We start from the raw sequence: 16,243 nt of genomic DNA, 5'->3' as shown, positions 1-16,243 counted from the left end.
CCAGGAACAAGTTCATCAAGCAGATCTTCCAGGCCGATGTTGCCATGGTAACGCACCCTCCGTCACCCAAGCAACCCTTCGCTCTAGCAACCACAAAGTCACTCGACCCACCTCTCCTCGCTACACCTTGATGACATCACAGATCACTCACTACCTGTTAGCTAGTTTCTCTGAGTGGTCATCATGAAGTGTTCCAGACAGATGGCTGTGCCTGTTCTGGTTATCTTATGGTCTGCATCCCAAATGGCACCCTATTCCCTTATAGTGCACAAATGGCTCTGATCAGAAGTAGTGTACTAAATAGGGAATAGGGTGCCATTTGGGACGGAGTTGTCTCAAGGGTTGTTGTCTCTGCATGGCATGCTGCTTGCGCTCTTCTCCTCCCTCTGTCTCTTCATTAATGTGTGTCAAGATGCTAACGTACACTGTCTTTCCTCTGTCTGTGTGTTTGTATCTGCATGTCTGTGTATGTGTGTGTGTGTGTTTGTATCTGTGTGTCTGCATATCACACGTGCGTGCATGCACACGTATGTACACTATCAGTCAAAAGTTTGGACACACCTACTCATTCAAGGGTTTTTCTTTATTTTTAAATTGTTTTTATATTGTAGAATAATAGTGAAGACATCAAAACTATGAAATAACACATATGGAATCATGTTGTAACCCAAAAAGTGTTAAACAAATCAATCCAGGTGAAGCTGGTTGAGAGAATGCCAAGAGTGTGCAAAGCTGTCATCAAGGCAAAGGGTGGCTATTTGAAGAATCTCAAATATAAAATATATTTTGATTTGTTTAACACTTTTTTGTCCAAACTTTTGACTGGTACTGTATGTCTGGCTTAGTTTCTGGTTGGCTACTTGCCGGGTGATAATATGGACCAACCTGACACTCCTCTGAAGGTAAAAGAAGAAAAGAGGATAAATAATCTCCACTCCCTCCTCCCTCACTCCCTGCCTCCATCCGCTGGCTGTGTATAGCAGACATATCGTCCAATGTTCAGTGGAGCCCAGGTTGCAACTCTCTCTCTCTCTCTCCTTAAACTTGGTGGCCATGTTTTGGTGACATCCCTTCCTGTCTACTTCCTGGTTCTCTCTCACCTCTGCAAAGATGGTGGGTAATGAAGATGTTGAATAATAGCCATTGAAAAAAATGGTCAAGGGACCTGTCTGTATAAGTGGGCGTCCTCTCTCTTGCATGAGCTTGCTTTCCCGTCGAGTTGAGGCTGTTCTGAGGGCAAAAGGGGTGGGTGAAACACAATATTAGGAAGGTATCCTTAATGTTTTGTACACTCAGTGTATTTAGAACAATAGCTTTGATAGAACTGTTGTTGGCATTACTTTAAAACAGGTCTAACCTGGACATGTTTTTTTTTACAATGAGATGTGTAGAACATTTTAAACACTGTCAAAATATATCTGTCACAATATGAGCTACATTTAGCCTGGTTTCCTGTATGGGAATAAAAGGGAACTTAACAGAGCAAAAGAGAGAGTGGAAAAAGGAGAGAGAGAGGGAAAGGGATAGAATCCATTGTTACTAACCCATGTTGATGTGTGTTTGTGCTGTAGGGGGCGGAGACCAGGAAGCGCTCTCCCACTCTGAGCAGTCAGTTCAAGCGTTCTCTGGAACTGCTGATGAGGACTCTGAGTGTGTGTCAGCCCTTCTTTGTACGCTGCATTAAACCCAATGAGTACAAGAAACCCATGGTGAGTATGTGTGTGTCTGCGCGTGTGTGTGTGTGTGTGTGTGTGTGTTTGTTTGTAAAAATGTAATTGTTGTGTGTGTGTCTGTGTGTCTGTCTTATCTCTCCCAGCTGTTTGACAGGGAGCTGTGTGTTCGTCAGCTGAGGTATTCAGGCATGATGGAGACCATTCGTATCCGCAGAGCTGGTTATCCAATCAGATACACCTTTGTTGAGTTTGTGGACCGCTACAGAGTCCTTATGCCAGGAGTCAAACCTGCATACAAACAGGTATGTGACCGTTAGAGTTTAGATGTGCCAGTGACACTAAAAGCCTTCTATGGGGTGCTCATCTGGGTAAAGTCATGTAGTCCAAAAAATAAAAGGTGATGGTATCTCCCAAACTGACCGCAACAATAACGTTTTTTCAATGCATGGTGCACTTATTTAAAAACGCTGACGTGTTTTGATCTTGATCAGTCTTCGCCAAAGCTTGCCTTGTCAGTGACCGTTGTCAATGGTTACCTGCCCACTGATGTCCGATCTTGATGTGTATGTGTGTAGGAGGACCTGAGGGGAACTTGTCAGCGTATAGCGGAAGCTATCCTGGGGAGAGATGATGATTGGCAGATGGGAAAGACCAAGATCTTCCTCAAGGTAACTAACACCTGGGCTGAGTCCCAAGTAGCACCATATTAGGGTGCCTGGTCTCTGTGTGGGTGGCAGGTAGCCTAGCAGTTAAGAGTGTTGGACCAGTAACCGAAAGGTCGCTGGTTTGAATCCCCGAGCCGGCTAGGTGAAAAATCTGTCGATGTGCAAGGCACTTAACCCTAATTGCCCCTGTAAGTCGCTCTGGATAAGAGCGTCTGCTAAATGTAAAAAACATGTAAATGGTCAAAAGTAGTGCACTATATAGGAAAAAGGGTACCATTTGGGAGAAGTTATGCATTTTTGGATAGGGGTTTTATCTGAAATATGCGAGTTGTCTACAATACCCTGTCTTAGTAACAGGGAGAGAAATTCGCTGTGCAGTGGAACTCAACCCCAGTTGTGCCTCTGTTGACAGTTGAACGAGGACAGCACTAGGGGTGGGGTCAGTGGTGGGCTAGTTACCACACTGATGGTCATCATAGCTGAGGTAGTTATCAGAGCGACTAGCTGGTCGGACAGGAAGTAAAACAGGAAGTAAAATCAGCGAGGTGAAGCCAGGGCAGCGAGGGCAGCGCCCACACTTCCCCTACAGGAAACAAACAGATCAGAGGAGGAGAGGAAATGGACAGATGAGAGGAAGAGAGAGAACATAAATCAGAGGGTCTTTAGAAAGTCTGTTTGGAATCTACTGATGATCACTTCTGGTTTGTGTGTGTGTGTGTGTGTGGCTGTGTGTCTGCACGTGTGTGTGTTTAGGACCACCATGACATGCTGTTGGAGATCGAGAGAGACAAGGCCATCACGGACAAGGTCATCCTTATCCAGAAGGTTGTACGAGGCTTCAAGGACAGGTGAGGCCGTAGTCATAGCAACCCCGTGAGACTGTTGGCATAGCAACCAGGTGAGACTGTAGTCATAACAACCAGTTTAGACTGTTAGCAAAGCAACCGGGTGAGACTGTAGTCATTGCAACCAGCTTTGATTTAACAATCGCATCACTTCGTCTCAACAGGTCCAACTTCCTGAAGATGAGAAAGTCGGCCATGATGATCCAGAAGACGTGGCGAGGATATCACTGTCGCAAGAACTATGTAGCTGTGAGTTTTAAAAACTTGATCACTTCTTATTGACATGAGCTGAACTTAATCAAATGACAATCTCTTTAATTAAATTTCCTCCATGTCCTCTCCTCCTCCTCTCCCTCCCCTCCTCCTCCCTCCCCCTCCCCTCCCCTCCCCTCCCCTCCCCTCCCCTCCCCTCCCCTCCCCTCCCCTCCCCTCCCCTCCCCTCCCCTCCCCTCCCCTCCACCTCTTAGATGCGGGCAGGGTTCGCCAGACTCCAGGCGTTGTACCGCTCCAGGCGGCTGTACGTAACGTACCACGTGGCCAGACAGAGGGTGACGGGTCTGCAGGCCAGGTGTAGAGGCTGTCTGGTCCGAAGGGCCTTCAGACACCGCCTATGGGCCGTCATCACCATCCAGGCTCACACACGGGGCATGATCGCACGACGCCTCTACAAGAGACTGAAGGGAGAGGTGAGACAGAGACACAGACACATGCAGTGCAGACTGAAAGAAAGCCTCAGTCCCTCTCACTCTCTCATCCTAACCCTTTCTCTCTCTCTCTCTCTCTCTCTCTCTCTCTCTCTCTCTCTCTCTCTCTCGCGCGCTCTTTCTCATTCTCTCTCTACCTCTGTTTCCTCCCTCTTTCTCTCTCAGTATCGGAGGAGGTTGGAGGCAGAGAAGTTGCGTCTGGCTGAGGAGGAGAAGCTGAGGAACCAGATGAGCGCTAAGAAGGCCAAGGTCTGGAACACTCACACTCACACACATGCACACACACACACACACACACACACACACACACACACGGGCGTCATGCAGCCCAAAAATCTGAGGGGGCACAAAGTAGGTGAGGATGGCTGGGGGTGGTCTGGAGGGGGGCTAGGCCCTGCAATCTAGAGCCATAATCATTATGCTTAATTCTATGTAAAAAATATGTATTTTTCTGCATATCTAAGCATACCTCTTGTGCTGTCTGTATCCTCCTGACTGGTGGTTCTGAATTTAAAGAAACTAAATATGCTTCCTTGCCAGCTGGCATGCCAGCTAAGATAGTTAGACAAGCTAGCTACTCTAACTTGATAGCCTGAAATGGCTTCATGGTAGCTAGTTATGATGTTGGCAGATTGGGAACCTATTTGGGCTAGCTAAAGCCAACTTCATAAAATAGCTATGTGGCTAGTAGTATTACAGAGAAACAACAATTGTTTTAGGACAAATCTGAGGGGGCACGTGCCACTGTGGCCCCTATGGGCATGACGCCTCTGCACACACGCACACACACACACACCTATTAACACCCAGTCTTCTGTAGGTTGAAGCAGAGCGTAACCACCAGGAGAGACTGGCCCAGCTAGCGAAGGAGGACGCGGAAAGAGAGAAGAGAGAGAGGGAGGAGGTGCGGAGGAAGAAGGAGATGGTGGAGCAGATGGAGAAAGCAAGACATGAGCCAGTGAACGACTCTGACATGGTGGATAAGATGTTTGGCTTCCTGGGGACAACAAACTCCTTCCCTGGCCAGGAGGGGGCGCCACCAGCTGGGTTCGAGGTGAGGAGGTCGCCACCTAGTGGACACACAGACACACTGCTACAGTTAACATCTGAATCTGCTCTGGGCTATGTTCAAATCGTTCTCTAAGTGTCTTTGTGTGTGTGTCTGCATGTGTGCTTACGTGTGTGTGCGTGTATCTGTGTGTAGGACTTGGAACGTGCCCAGAAGGAGCTTGAGGAGGAGGATTTAGATGATGTTCTTCCTCTCCCTGAGGATGAGGAGGATGACCTGTCGGAGTATAAATTTGCCAAGTTCGCTGCCACCTATTTCCAGGGCACCACCATACACACCTACGTCCGACGGCCGCTCAAACAACCGCTGCTGTTTCATGACGATGAGGGTGACCAGCTGGTAGGTCACATGACCTCTCAACTCTGACCCCTGACACCTAACCCCTGACCTCTAACCCCAGTAGACCAAGGGTGTTTGTCAGACTGTCCTTTCAGGCAGCCTCCTTCTACCGAACTGTACTTTTTATAATCACAGTATGAACACTATTTAGGGTTGCAAAATTCCAGTAACTTTTCCCTACCCCGGTTGTCCAGAAATCCAGATTGGAGGTTTCCTGAAATCAGGAGGGAATAAGCAGGAAATCCAGAATCTTCCAACCATGATTTATAGAAAACCAGGGAAATTTGGGAAAGTAACGGAAAGGTTGCAACCCTAACACTGTTGGTTTCTCTCCCCCCTAGGCGGCGTTGGCGGTGTGGATCACGGTGCTGAGGTTCATGGGAGATCTCCCAGAGCCCAAGTACCACACGGCCATCACCGACGGCTCAGAGAAGATCCCTGTGATGACCAAGATCTACGAGACATTGGGCAAGAAAACCTACAAGAGAGAACTACAGGCCCTGCAGGGGGAGGGAGAGGTGAGAGTACTTACTACGACTGTGATATGTGGTTGTCTCACCTAGCTATCTGAAGATGAATGCACTAACTGTAAGTCGCTCTGAATAAGAGCGTCTGCTAAATGACTAAAGTGAGGGGGGGGAGAGGAGGGAAGAGGAGGGAGTAATCGATAATAACACTTAGCTATAATCTCATTCGGTTAGATTCTAACTGAGTTAAACCGTCATGTTCTGATACACCTGTAGTGTTGCTCTGGGTAGTACAGTACAGTAGTGCTTCCTAGAAGATGTTTCCTAGCTGATTTATAAGCTGTGTCCCCTCCCCCACAGACCCCCCATTTAGACAGCAACAAGAAGAACAGTGTCCGACACAAACTAGTGTCCCTCACCCTGAAGAAGAAGTCCAAGATCACTGAGGAGGTGAGAGAGAGGAGGAGGAGGTGTTGGAGTTGAAAGCATTCTAGAAGGGATGAAATGGCCCTTAGCTCCTAGACTCTTCGACAGCTTCCCAAATGGCACCCTATTCCCTATTTAGTAAATTACTTTTGACCAGAGCCCTATGCTCCATGGTAAAAAGTAGTGCACTATATAGGGATAGGGTGCCATTTGGGACGCAAGGAGTATGTAGATTGGATAGAATGTCCAGTGTTGATGATGCGTTTTCTGTTAGGTGACCAAGCGCCTGAACGACGGAGAGATTAGTCTCCATGGCAACAGCATGTTGGAGGACCGGCCCACCTCTAACCTGGAGAAACTCCACTTCATCATCGGCAACGGAATACTACGACCTGCCCTGAGGTAGACACACACACACGCATACACACACCCACACGAACACACACTCTGACCTGTCCTGTGTCTGTACTCTGTAGGGATGAGATCTACTGCCAGATCTGTAAGCAGTTGAACCAGAACCCATCTAAGAGCAGTCATGCCCGAGGCTGGATCCTCATCTCTCTGTGTGTCGGCTGCTTCGCTCCCTCTGAGAAGTTTGTCAAGGTCAGTCAGAATACACATACTACTACAGACTCTCTGTCTGCGTCCCAAATGACACCCTATTCCCTTTATACTTTTGACCAGGACCCACAGAGCCATTTGGGACGTAGAATTGTTAAACTCTATACTTTCTCTATAATTACATAACTTCCTCTATAACTGCATTACATCCTGTCTCCTCCAGTACCTGCGTAACTACATCCATGGTGGTCCTCCTGGCTACGCCCCCTACTGCGAGGAGAGACTCAGACGCACGTTTTGTTACGGCACCAAACACAACCCCCGTCCTGGCTGGAGCTACAGGTACACACGCTCACACACACACACACACACACACCAACACACACACACACACACCCCTTACCTCTCTACTCTCCTCTCTCCACCTCTCTTCTTCTCCCCCCTCCCTCTGTCCTCTCTCTCGCCCCTCCTCCCCCCTCTCTCCCCTCCCCCCTCTCTCTCCTCCCCCCTCTCTCTCCTCCCCCCTCTCTCTCTCCTCCCCTCTCTCCCTCCTCCCCCCTCTCCTCCCTCACCCTCTCTCTCTCCTCCCCCCTCTCTCTCTCCTTTTCCCCCCCTCTCTCTCCTCCTCCCCCCTCTCTCTCTCCTTTTCCCCCCTCTCTCCTCCTCCCCCTCTCTCTCCCATCCCCTCTCTCTCTCCTCCTCTCCCTCTTTCTCTCTCCTCCTCGCCTCTCTCCCTCCCTCCCATCTCTCTCCTCCCCCCCTCTCTCTCTCCTCCTCCCCCCTCTATCTCCTCCCCTCTCTTGCTCTTCCTCCCCCCTCTCTCTCCTCCACCCCTCTCTCTCCTCCTCCTCCCCCCTCTCTCTCTCCTCCTCTCCCCCCTCTCTCTCCTCCTTCCCCCCCTCTCACCCCCCCCTCTCTCCCCCCCCCCCCCCCTCTCTACCCCCCCCCCCCCCCCTCTCCTCCCCCCTCTCCTCCTCTTTCTTCTCTCCCAGGCCACTAAGTCTAAGAAGCCCATCATGTTGCCAGTAACCTTTATGGATGGGACCACTAAGACGTTGTTGACAGACTCAGCTACTACTGCCATGGAGCTGTGTAACGCCCTGGCAGACAAGATCAGCCTCAGAGACCGCTTTGGATTCTCTCTCTACATCGCCCTGTTTGACAAGGTAATACACAGCCATGCACACACACACACACGGGTACACAGGCAGGCATGCACACGCACACATACCATGCATGTGCAGTATTCCGGTGTGAGCTGTGTGTGTGTACCTCTAGGTCTCCTCCCTAGGCAGTGGTAAGGACCATGAGATGGACGCGGTGTCCCAGTGTGAGCAGTATGCCAAGGAGCAGGGTGCCCAGGAGAGGAACGCCCCCTGGAGACTGTTCTACAGGAAGGAGATATTCACGCCCTGGCACAACCCTGCAGACGATGCTGTGGCCACCAACCTCATCTACCAACAGACTGTACGGGGGTAAAGTTTGGAGAGTACCGCTGTGACAGGGTGAGTTTTACAATTACACCAAATGACCTCTCAGTTACAAGGTGGCACTGTTTTATGGTCCTCTGAGCCGGATAGGAACAACCTCTCTTCTTCCTCTTTTCCAGGACCAGATGACTATGTTGACTATGGGTCAGACCCTAACCCTAACCTCTCTGTCTCTGTCTCTCTCTTTATCTGTCTATTCGATGACTTGGCAGAGTTAGCCAGTCAGCAGTACTATGTGGACTACAGATCTGAGATCCTGACCCTAACCTCTGTCTCTCTTTCCAGGATGACTTGGCAGAGCTAGCCAGTCAACAGTACTTTGTTGACTACGGTTCTGACCCTAGCTCTAGCTCTAACCTCTCCCCCTCTAACCTCTCCCCCCCCTCCTCCATCTCGCTCTCTCTCTCTCCAGGATGACCTAGCAGAGTTAGCCAGTCAGCAGTATTATGTAGACTACGGTTCTGAGATCCTGACAGAGCGTCTGCTGAGCCTGATCCCATCCTACATACCCGACCGAGAGGTCAGCTCCTCCCGGAGCGTGGAGAAATGGGCCCACGTCATAATGGCTGCCCACAAAAAGGTGCTCCTGGCCGGGGAACAGTTGGCCAGGTTCCCGTCTAGGGACTGGCTCTCTCTAGATGTCACTGGTTTTGATGTTTGATCTAGTAAACTACCAAACCTTTTAGAAGAAGGTTTTACTTTCAGTTATTTTGATTGTAATATGTGACATGTTCCAAATGGCACCATATTTCCTACATAGAGCACAACTTTTGACTAGAGCCCTGTCGACCCTGGTCAAAGATAGTTAGGTTGTGTCCCGTTTGGGACACAACCTAACTGTGCAACCCCCCCCACCCCACCCCAGGGCATCTTCACCCAGCAGAGGTTTGACCCCCAGAAGGTGAAGGAGGAAGTGGTGGACTTCGCTCGCTACAAATGGCCGCTCCTCTTCTCACGCTTCTATGAGGCCTTCAAGTTCTCAGGTACCTTACTCTACTGGCTGTAACGTACCTGCTTTACCTACTCGACCAACTACCTTCTTTAATTCCTATCAGTCAGTCTGTTTTGGTGCTGTACCTCGTGATATCTCTGAGGAATCATTCTTAACTTACTGAGGTTGTTCATGGAACTAGGTATACATGTGATCTAGGCTTAGTCCTAATTTCCTCTCTCCTCCCAAAGTGTGCACTTGCATCCTACCCGTCATGGATTTACGAGCATTGGATTGGTGTACTCATTCGCTGTAGGGAGTTTCCACCATTGTTAAATCAATGACAGTGAGTGTGAAAGTGCACACTTTGGGAGAAGGATGGAGAATCGGGACACTGCCCTAGTCACGTGTCCATACTCTGATCCCGCCCCTCTCTCCACCATACAGGTCCAAGTCTGCCTAAGAATGATGTCATTGTGGCGGTGAACTGGACAGGGGTGTACTTTGTAGACGAACAGGAGCAGGTGCTGCTAGAACTCTCTTTCCCAGAGATCACTGCAGTCTCCAGCAGCAGGTGTGGCATGATGGGATTTGGAGTCCACCCTAAGACTGTTGCCCTCTTGACCATAAACATATTGGCTACTCACTGTTTATTTTTCTTTTCTTTTCTTCTATCATCTTTTCTCCTAAGCTACTAATGTCAAGAAACGTACTATGTTGCCTGTAACCGTTAATAATAATACATTTAATTTGTGTAGTTAGGTAGCCATCCTCCTTACTTGGGCTAGCCACCCTGTTTTGTTGTTTTGTTGGTGGACACCTCAACCCCCCACAGTTAGCTGAATTGTTAGGGAATAAATATGGGCTTGATCTTCTGAGCTAGCGACTGTATTCCTTTCTCTCTCTCCCTTCTTCAGAGACTGCTAGCTAGCTACACCGCTCCGCGCATGAGCAATTATTTTAGCATTTTTTCTTATTCTGTGTGTCGATAGAGGTGGTAAGCTGCAGGGGCAGAGCTTTACGTTGGCGACCATAAAGGGCGATGAGTTTACGTTCACATCGACCAACTCTGAGGACATCAGAGACCTTGTGGTAACGTTCCTAGAGGGCCTGAGGAACCGGTCCAAGTACGTGGTGGCTCTGCAGGACAACACCAACTCTGGTGAGTAGAGTGTACACACACACACACACACACACACACACACACACACACACATACACATACACACACACAAACTGTACCTTTTCCCCTCCAGGTGGGGAGGAGTCTACGTTCCTGTCATTCCAAAAGGGAGACCTGATTCTATTGGACCAAGAGACAGGTCAGCAGGTCATGACCTCAGGCTGGGTCCACGGGGTCAATGAACGGACCAATCAGAAAGGAGATTTCCCTGCTGACGCCGTCTACGTTCTGCCCACTGTTACCAGACCTCAGGCTGACGTAGTGGTGAGACACATACACACACACACACACGCACACACACCCTACACTGTAATGGCTCTATCTGCGTGATCTTCAATCCTCTCTCTCATCTCTTTCTCCCTCCCCCCCTCTTTTCCTCTCTCTCTCTAGGCGTTGGTTACCATGACACCAGACCAGAGACAGGAGACAGTGCGTTCGTCTCAGATGGTTCTGCCGGAGACTGGAGAGGAGAGGGTTAAACCTTACACACTGGAAGAGTTCAGCTACGACCACTTCAGGTAGAAACACACAGACACATGGACACATACACACACACATACACACACACAATACAAGTTGCAGTATTTGTAACTGTGTGGGTTTTTTGTCTGAGGAAAATGTCACCTTATCTACTGTATACCTGTCAGTACACCTCTCTTTCCCCCCCCTTTCTTTCTCCTCCCCCTCTCTCTCTCTCTCTCTCTCTCTCTCTCTCTCTCTCTCTCTCTCTCTCTCTCTCTCTCTCTCTCCCTCTCTCTCTCTCTCTCTCTCTCTCTCTCTCTCTCTCTTTCTCTTTCTCCATTCCTCCCTCTCTCCAGACCTCCTCCCAAACACACTCTGAGCAGGGTGATGATAACTAAGAACAGAGGGAAGGCCACAATGTGGAGCTGCACCAGAGAGCCTATCAAACAGCCCCTACTGAAGAAGGTCCTCAGCCATGAAGACCTGTCACAGGACGCCTGTATGGCCTTCATAGATATCCTTTACTGGCTACTGGCTAACACACACCATCTGTAGTGTGTGTGTGCATCTGCGTCTGCGTGTGTGTGTTTTAGATTCACGGTCTTGTGATGAGGTAAACCTGCCTGCAACTTAAAATCACCCTCGGCCAGAGATGGAATTTCCTCTTGGCCTAAGACGTTGGTTTCCTGAGCAGGAGATGGGGGTTCAGATCCCACCTGTGACATTTGTGTGATATGTTAACTCCTTGACCGTGCCACCTATGATGAAGTATATGGGGGATTACCCGTCTAAGCGAACACGTTCGGTCAACGAGCTGACGGACCAGATCTTTGAAGGAGCCCTGAAGGCCGAACCTCTGAAAGATGAGATCTTCTGTCAAATACTCAAACAACTCACAGACAACCATGTCAAGTAAAAACACACATACACATATGCACACATCCTAAACTTCTCTCAGATACCTCTGTTACATTGTGTCGACACCGTGTGTGTGTGTGTGTGTGTGTGTGTGTGTGTGTGTGTGTGTGTGTGTAGGTACAGTGAGGAGAAGGGCTGGGAGTTGCTGTGGCTGTGTACAGGTCTGTTCCCTCCCAGTAACATGCTGCTGCCTCATGTCCAACGCTTCCTTCAGTCCAAGAAACATCACCCTCTGGCTCAGGACTGTATGACACGAATACAGAAGGCCCTACGGTAACATACACACACTCACACGCATACGTGGGCGCAAACACACACATGTGCACATGCACGTACACATGTGCACATGCACGTACACACGTGCACATGCACGTACACACACACACATTCACACACACACTTACCCATCTCACACATCAACAGATACACTCTGTTAATGATACACTCCTCTTCATCCATTACGTTGTTGTTGTTGTTATTATTGTTGGTGTTGTTGTGGTGACAGGAATGGCTCGAGGAAGTACCCTCCCCACCTGGTGGAGGTAGAGGCCATCCAACATAAGACCACCCAGATCTTCCACAAGGTTTACTTCCCTGACGATACTGATGAGGTACACTCACACATATACGCACACACTGACACACACAAACTATCTTTCTGCTTGTGATTGACAGGCATTTACTGTGATGTGATTGGCTGCTGTTCGTGAATGACAGGTGTTTACTGTGCTGTCATTGGCTGGTGTGTGTGATTGACCGGCGTTAACTGTGCTGTAATTGGCTGGTGTGTGTGACTGACAGGTGTTTACTGTGCTGTGATTGGCTGGTGTGTGTAATTGACAGGCATTTGAGGTGGAGTCCAGCACCAAGGCTAAAGACTTCTGTCTGGCGATCTCTGCTCGCCTGCTGCTTAAATCACCTGAAGGATTCAGCCTGTTCGTAAAGATCTCCGACAAGGTGATATGCACACATGCACACTAACGGCTTGTTCGTCATTGCAGTAGATTTAGCAGGCGACAGCCGTCTGATTGATCTACAAATCACCTTGGATGATCATAAATAACTACTGATTATTATTTGTAGATCAATCAGTCAATCATAATGTACCCACAATATATCACAGATCTGATGCTCTCAAACATGCCTCAACTCTTCTTTGTGTGTGTGGTGTGTGTTGTAGGTGATCAGTGTACCAGAAGGAGATTTCTTCTTTGACTTTGTCAGACACCTCACAGACTGGATCAAGAAGGCCCGGCCCTCTAAAGATGGTATTCCATAAACTATGATTTAGAGTGAACTATCCCTTTAATATGAACTATCCCTTTAATATGAACTATCCCTTTAATATGAACTATCCCTTTAACACGAACTATCCCTTTAATAAAAACTATCCCTTTAACACGAACTATCCCTTTAATAAAAACTATCCCTTTAACATGAACTATCCCTTTAACATGAACTATCCCTTTAACATGAACTATCCATTTAATTACTTTAACGTGCGCGTGTGTGTAGGTATCGTACCGTCTCTGACCTACCAGGTGTTCTTCATGAAGAAGCTGTGGACCAACACTGTTCCTGGTAAAGACTCCTTCGCTGACTCCATCTTCCACTACTACCAGGTGTGTGTGTGTATACGCGCGCGCGTGCGTGTGTAACGGAACTGCTTCCGCTTGTACTAAGTAAACTTTCCAGGTTCAAACCCTGACAATGTTCACACACTAAGGCTGGGATTCAATCAAAGGTGCGTTGTTTGTTGTTATGGCTTGAGCCGACACCTATGAATGCGATCTACAGGAATATCGGGGAAATGTCTTTCAAAAGGCACATTGTCTGTAGTGCAATGCACTTGTTTACAACATACCTCTGATTGAATCCAGGCCTATAGCTTTTTTAGTATTTACCTTTGTTTATCCAGGTTAGTCTCACTGAGATAAAATCAATGTTTCAAGAGAGACCTGGTCCAACCAAGACAGCAGCAGGGGGGGAACAATGTTTGAGACAAATATCAGACATACTGTAACAACTTACAGACATAGACACACCATTAAAAAATTAAAAAATTATTTGACGTACATTTCAATTACAGAAACATACAATCGTCATAGATAAAAAATCTATCATATGTACCACCACATCAAGTCCTAATGACAATCACGTTCCTCAATAACATGTGAGTCAACCAAACTTTTAAACTCCTCCAAGGAAACAAGATCCTGGGGTTTCAAGCTGGTCTGGAGAGAATTTGAAGACCACGGAGCTGATTAGCTAAAACACTTTTTGCCATGATCCGTTCTGATTTTAGGAACCATTAAAAGTAAGTAGGAGTGAGACCGTAACTAGTCATTTTTGCCCTTCGGTTACTAGGAACTGCCTAAGTATCTCCGTGGTTACCATAAGTGTAGTCGTGACGAGGTGTTCCAGTTGGGAGCGTTGATCTACAGGGTGAAGTACGAAGACGACAAGTCACACTTCCCCTCAATACCCAAGATCCTCCGGGAGCTGGTGCCGCAGGACCTGATTCGCCAGCTCTCCCCAGATGACTGGAAACGGGTGAGGCGAGACTTCTCCCACCTCTCCTGGGCTCTAATTGGCTGCCCTAGCTCTATTCTTAATGGCTGTTTTTCTCATGATTGACTACTGTATCTGTGACCTAATCAACTGTTTTTTGGTGTGTGGCTGTGTGTGTGTTTGTAACTTTGCATACATGCGGGCATATCTGTGTGTGTGTGTGTAGTCTGTAGTAGCATATTTCAATAAACAGGCTGGTAAATCCAGGGAGGAGGCCAAACTCCAGTTCCTGAAGATCATCTTCAAATGGGCCACGTTCGGATCCGCCTTCTTCGAAGTCAAGGTAACCATGCCACTCAGTGATGTAATTCTCAATCTCACCTTTGGGTCACATTACTGTCTGTCTGTCTGTGATGTCTGTCTGTCTGTCCGGGATGTCTGACTGTCGTTCTGTCGGTCTGTCCAGTATTGTGTACCTCCTCTCAGTCAGTGTGATATTCTCTCTGTTCAGCAAACCACAGAGCCCAACTTCCCAGAGATCCTCCTGATTGCTATCAACAAGCATGGAGTCAGCCTCATAGACCCAAAGACCAAGGTGTGTGTGTAGTTAGGTCCTTTATTAATTCCCAAGGGGACATTTCCTGTGTGTGTGTTACATGACCTCTCATCTCTTTCTCTAGGTGTATGTGTGTGAACATGTGTTACCTGGTATTTCACTGATGTGTGTGTGTGTGTGTTCTACAGGACATCCTGACCACCCACCCGTTCACTAAGATCTCCAACTGGAGCAGTGGTAACACCTACTTCCACATCACCATCGGCAACCTGGTCAGGGGCAGCAAGCTGCTGTGTGAGACCTCACTGGTGAGACACACACACAATCACACAGACATAGACACGTAAAAAACACGCCCTCACGTACGCACACACACACACACACACACAAGCACTTGATGAAAACGCTCAGATTTGTGTGTGTGTTTTCAGGGCTATAAAATGGATGACCTCCTGACTTCCTACATCAGCCAGATGTTGACCACCATGAGTAAACAGAGAACTGGGCGGGGCCACAGCAAGTGAACTTCCTATTGGCAGGAAGCTGCAGAGCTTATTAGAATACTGCGCCCTGTTGGCCAGCCCTGCAGCTGGGGGCGGAGTTTCTCTAACCAGGTGTGGAGGATGAGCCACAGCCCCTCCTCTAGCACTGCCTCCAGCTATGCCCATAGCTACGACCTTAGCAACGCCTCTAGCAACAACCCTAGCAACAATCCTGACGACGAGCCTTCCAGTGAGGATGACTACCTCTAAGCCTCACCCCTTTATCCTCCCAGAGACACTGTACACACAAACACACACACACTACAAACACAAAGGTTGTAAACACACATAAACAGTTAAATGGGTGTTTTTGGAACATTACGTTCAAACTGAAGAGTTGGCAGTATGTTACCAAGGAGAGCACTTGTTATTAACCAATCATTGGATGGACAGAATGAATGGAGAGCCATGTGATTTGGTACTTTAGCTAGACAATTAAGTAGTTACTGAAAATAAGAATTAAGTTAACTTACTGAGTAAAATTACCATATAAAGCTTTAATATATTGTTTTCTTCCAGATCTGTTTATGACAGAGGTTTGCATGCTCGTAATGTAGCTGAATAGATTTTCACTGAACTGTCAATACATAGGTATATTCGTTTTTTATTTTATTTAATGTGGCTTTTAAGCCAGTTGCCTCTGTTTCTGAAGCAGCATAGTAGTCTATGTGACAGACCGCTGCAGTTCTGGTCAGACGTCTGATGTAGTTTTCTTTATATTATTATTGTGTTTGTTTTGTGTCTCTTATCACCAGAGTTAAAGCTAATACAGTGAGGGAAAAAAGTATTTGATCCCCTGCTGATTTTGTACGTTTGCCCACTGACAAAGACATGATCAGTCTATAATTTTAATGGTAGGTTTATTTGAACAGTGAGAGACAGAATAAGAACAAAAAAATCC

The 16,243-nt window shown here is 47.8% G+C and overlaps 1 pseudogene across 1 annotated transcript in view; it reads left to right on the top strand.

Annotated features, from left to right (window-relative positions):
• The window catches only part of LOC311126289 (unconventional myosin-VIIa-like), a 23,079-nt pseudogene extending 7,755 nt beyond the window's left edge, over positions 1–15,324 (top strand). The window contains exons 14-48 of the transcript in view: positions 1–47; positions 1,572–1,709; positions 1,817–1,975; positions 2,249–2,341; positions 3,092–3,186; positions 3,348–3,432; positions 3,651–3,869; positions 4,053–4,136; positions 4,708–4,941; positions 5,092–5,295; positions 5,637–5,819; positions 6,123–6,212; positions 6,463–6,590; positions 6,665–6,791; positions 6,973–7,091; positions 7,742–7,915; positions 8,028–8,254; positions 8,652–8,819; positions 9,105–9,222; positions 9,618–9,744; positions 10,163–10,332; positions 10,427–10,617; positions 10,744–10,871; positions 11,172–11,329; positions 11,574–11,727; positions 11,851–12,006; positions 12,239–12,344; positions 12,577–12,690; positions 12,914–13,001; positions 13,249–13,355; positions 14,101–14,286; positions 14,471–14,587; positions 14,756–14,839; positions 14,989–15,108; positions 15,232–15,324. The exon at positions 1–47 is cut by the window's left edge and continues 60 nt beyond it. The product of the transcript in view is annotated as an unconventional myosin-VIIa-like (transcript). The remainder of the gene's footprint in view (positions 48–1,571; positions 1,710–1,816; positions 1,976–2,248; positions 2,342–3,091; positions 3,187–3,347; positions 3,433–3,650; positions 3,870–4,052; positions 4,137–4,707; positions 4,942–5,091; positions 5,296–5,636; positions 5,820–6,122; positions 6,213–6,462; positions 6,591–6,664; positions 6,792–6,972; positions 7,092–7,741; positions 7,916–8,027; positions 8,255–8,651; positions 8,820–9,104; positions 9,223–9,617; positions 9,745–10,162; positions 10,333–10,426; positions 10,618–10,743; positions 10,872–11,171; positions 11,330–11,573; positions 11,728–11,850; positions 12,007–12,238; positions 12,345–12,576; positions 12,691–12,913; positions 13,002–13,248; positions 13,356–14,100; positions 14,287–14,470; positions 14,588–14,755; positions 14,840–14,988; positions 15,109–15,231) is intronic.
• Positions 15,325–16,243: the final 919 nt, after the last annotated feature.

Source organism: Coregonus lavaretus (genome assembly GCF_964263955.1).
Source record: "Coregonus lavaretus genome assembly, contig: HAP1_SCAFFOLD_2558, whole genome shotgun sequence".
Taxonomy (NCBI): domain Eukaryota; kingdom Metazoa; phylum Chordata; class Actinopteri; order Salmoniformes; family Salmonidae; genus Coregonus; species Coregonus lavaretus.
This window is presented reverse-complemented; position numbering and strand designations above follow the sequence as displayed.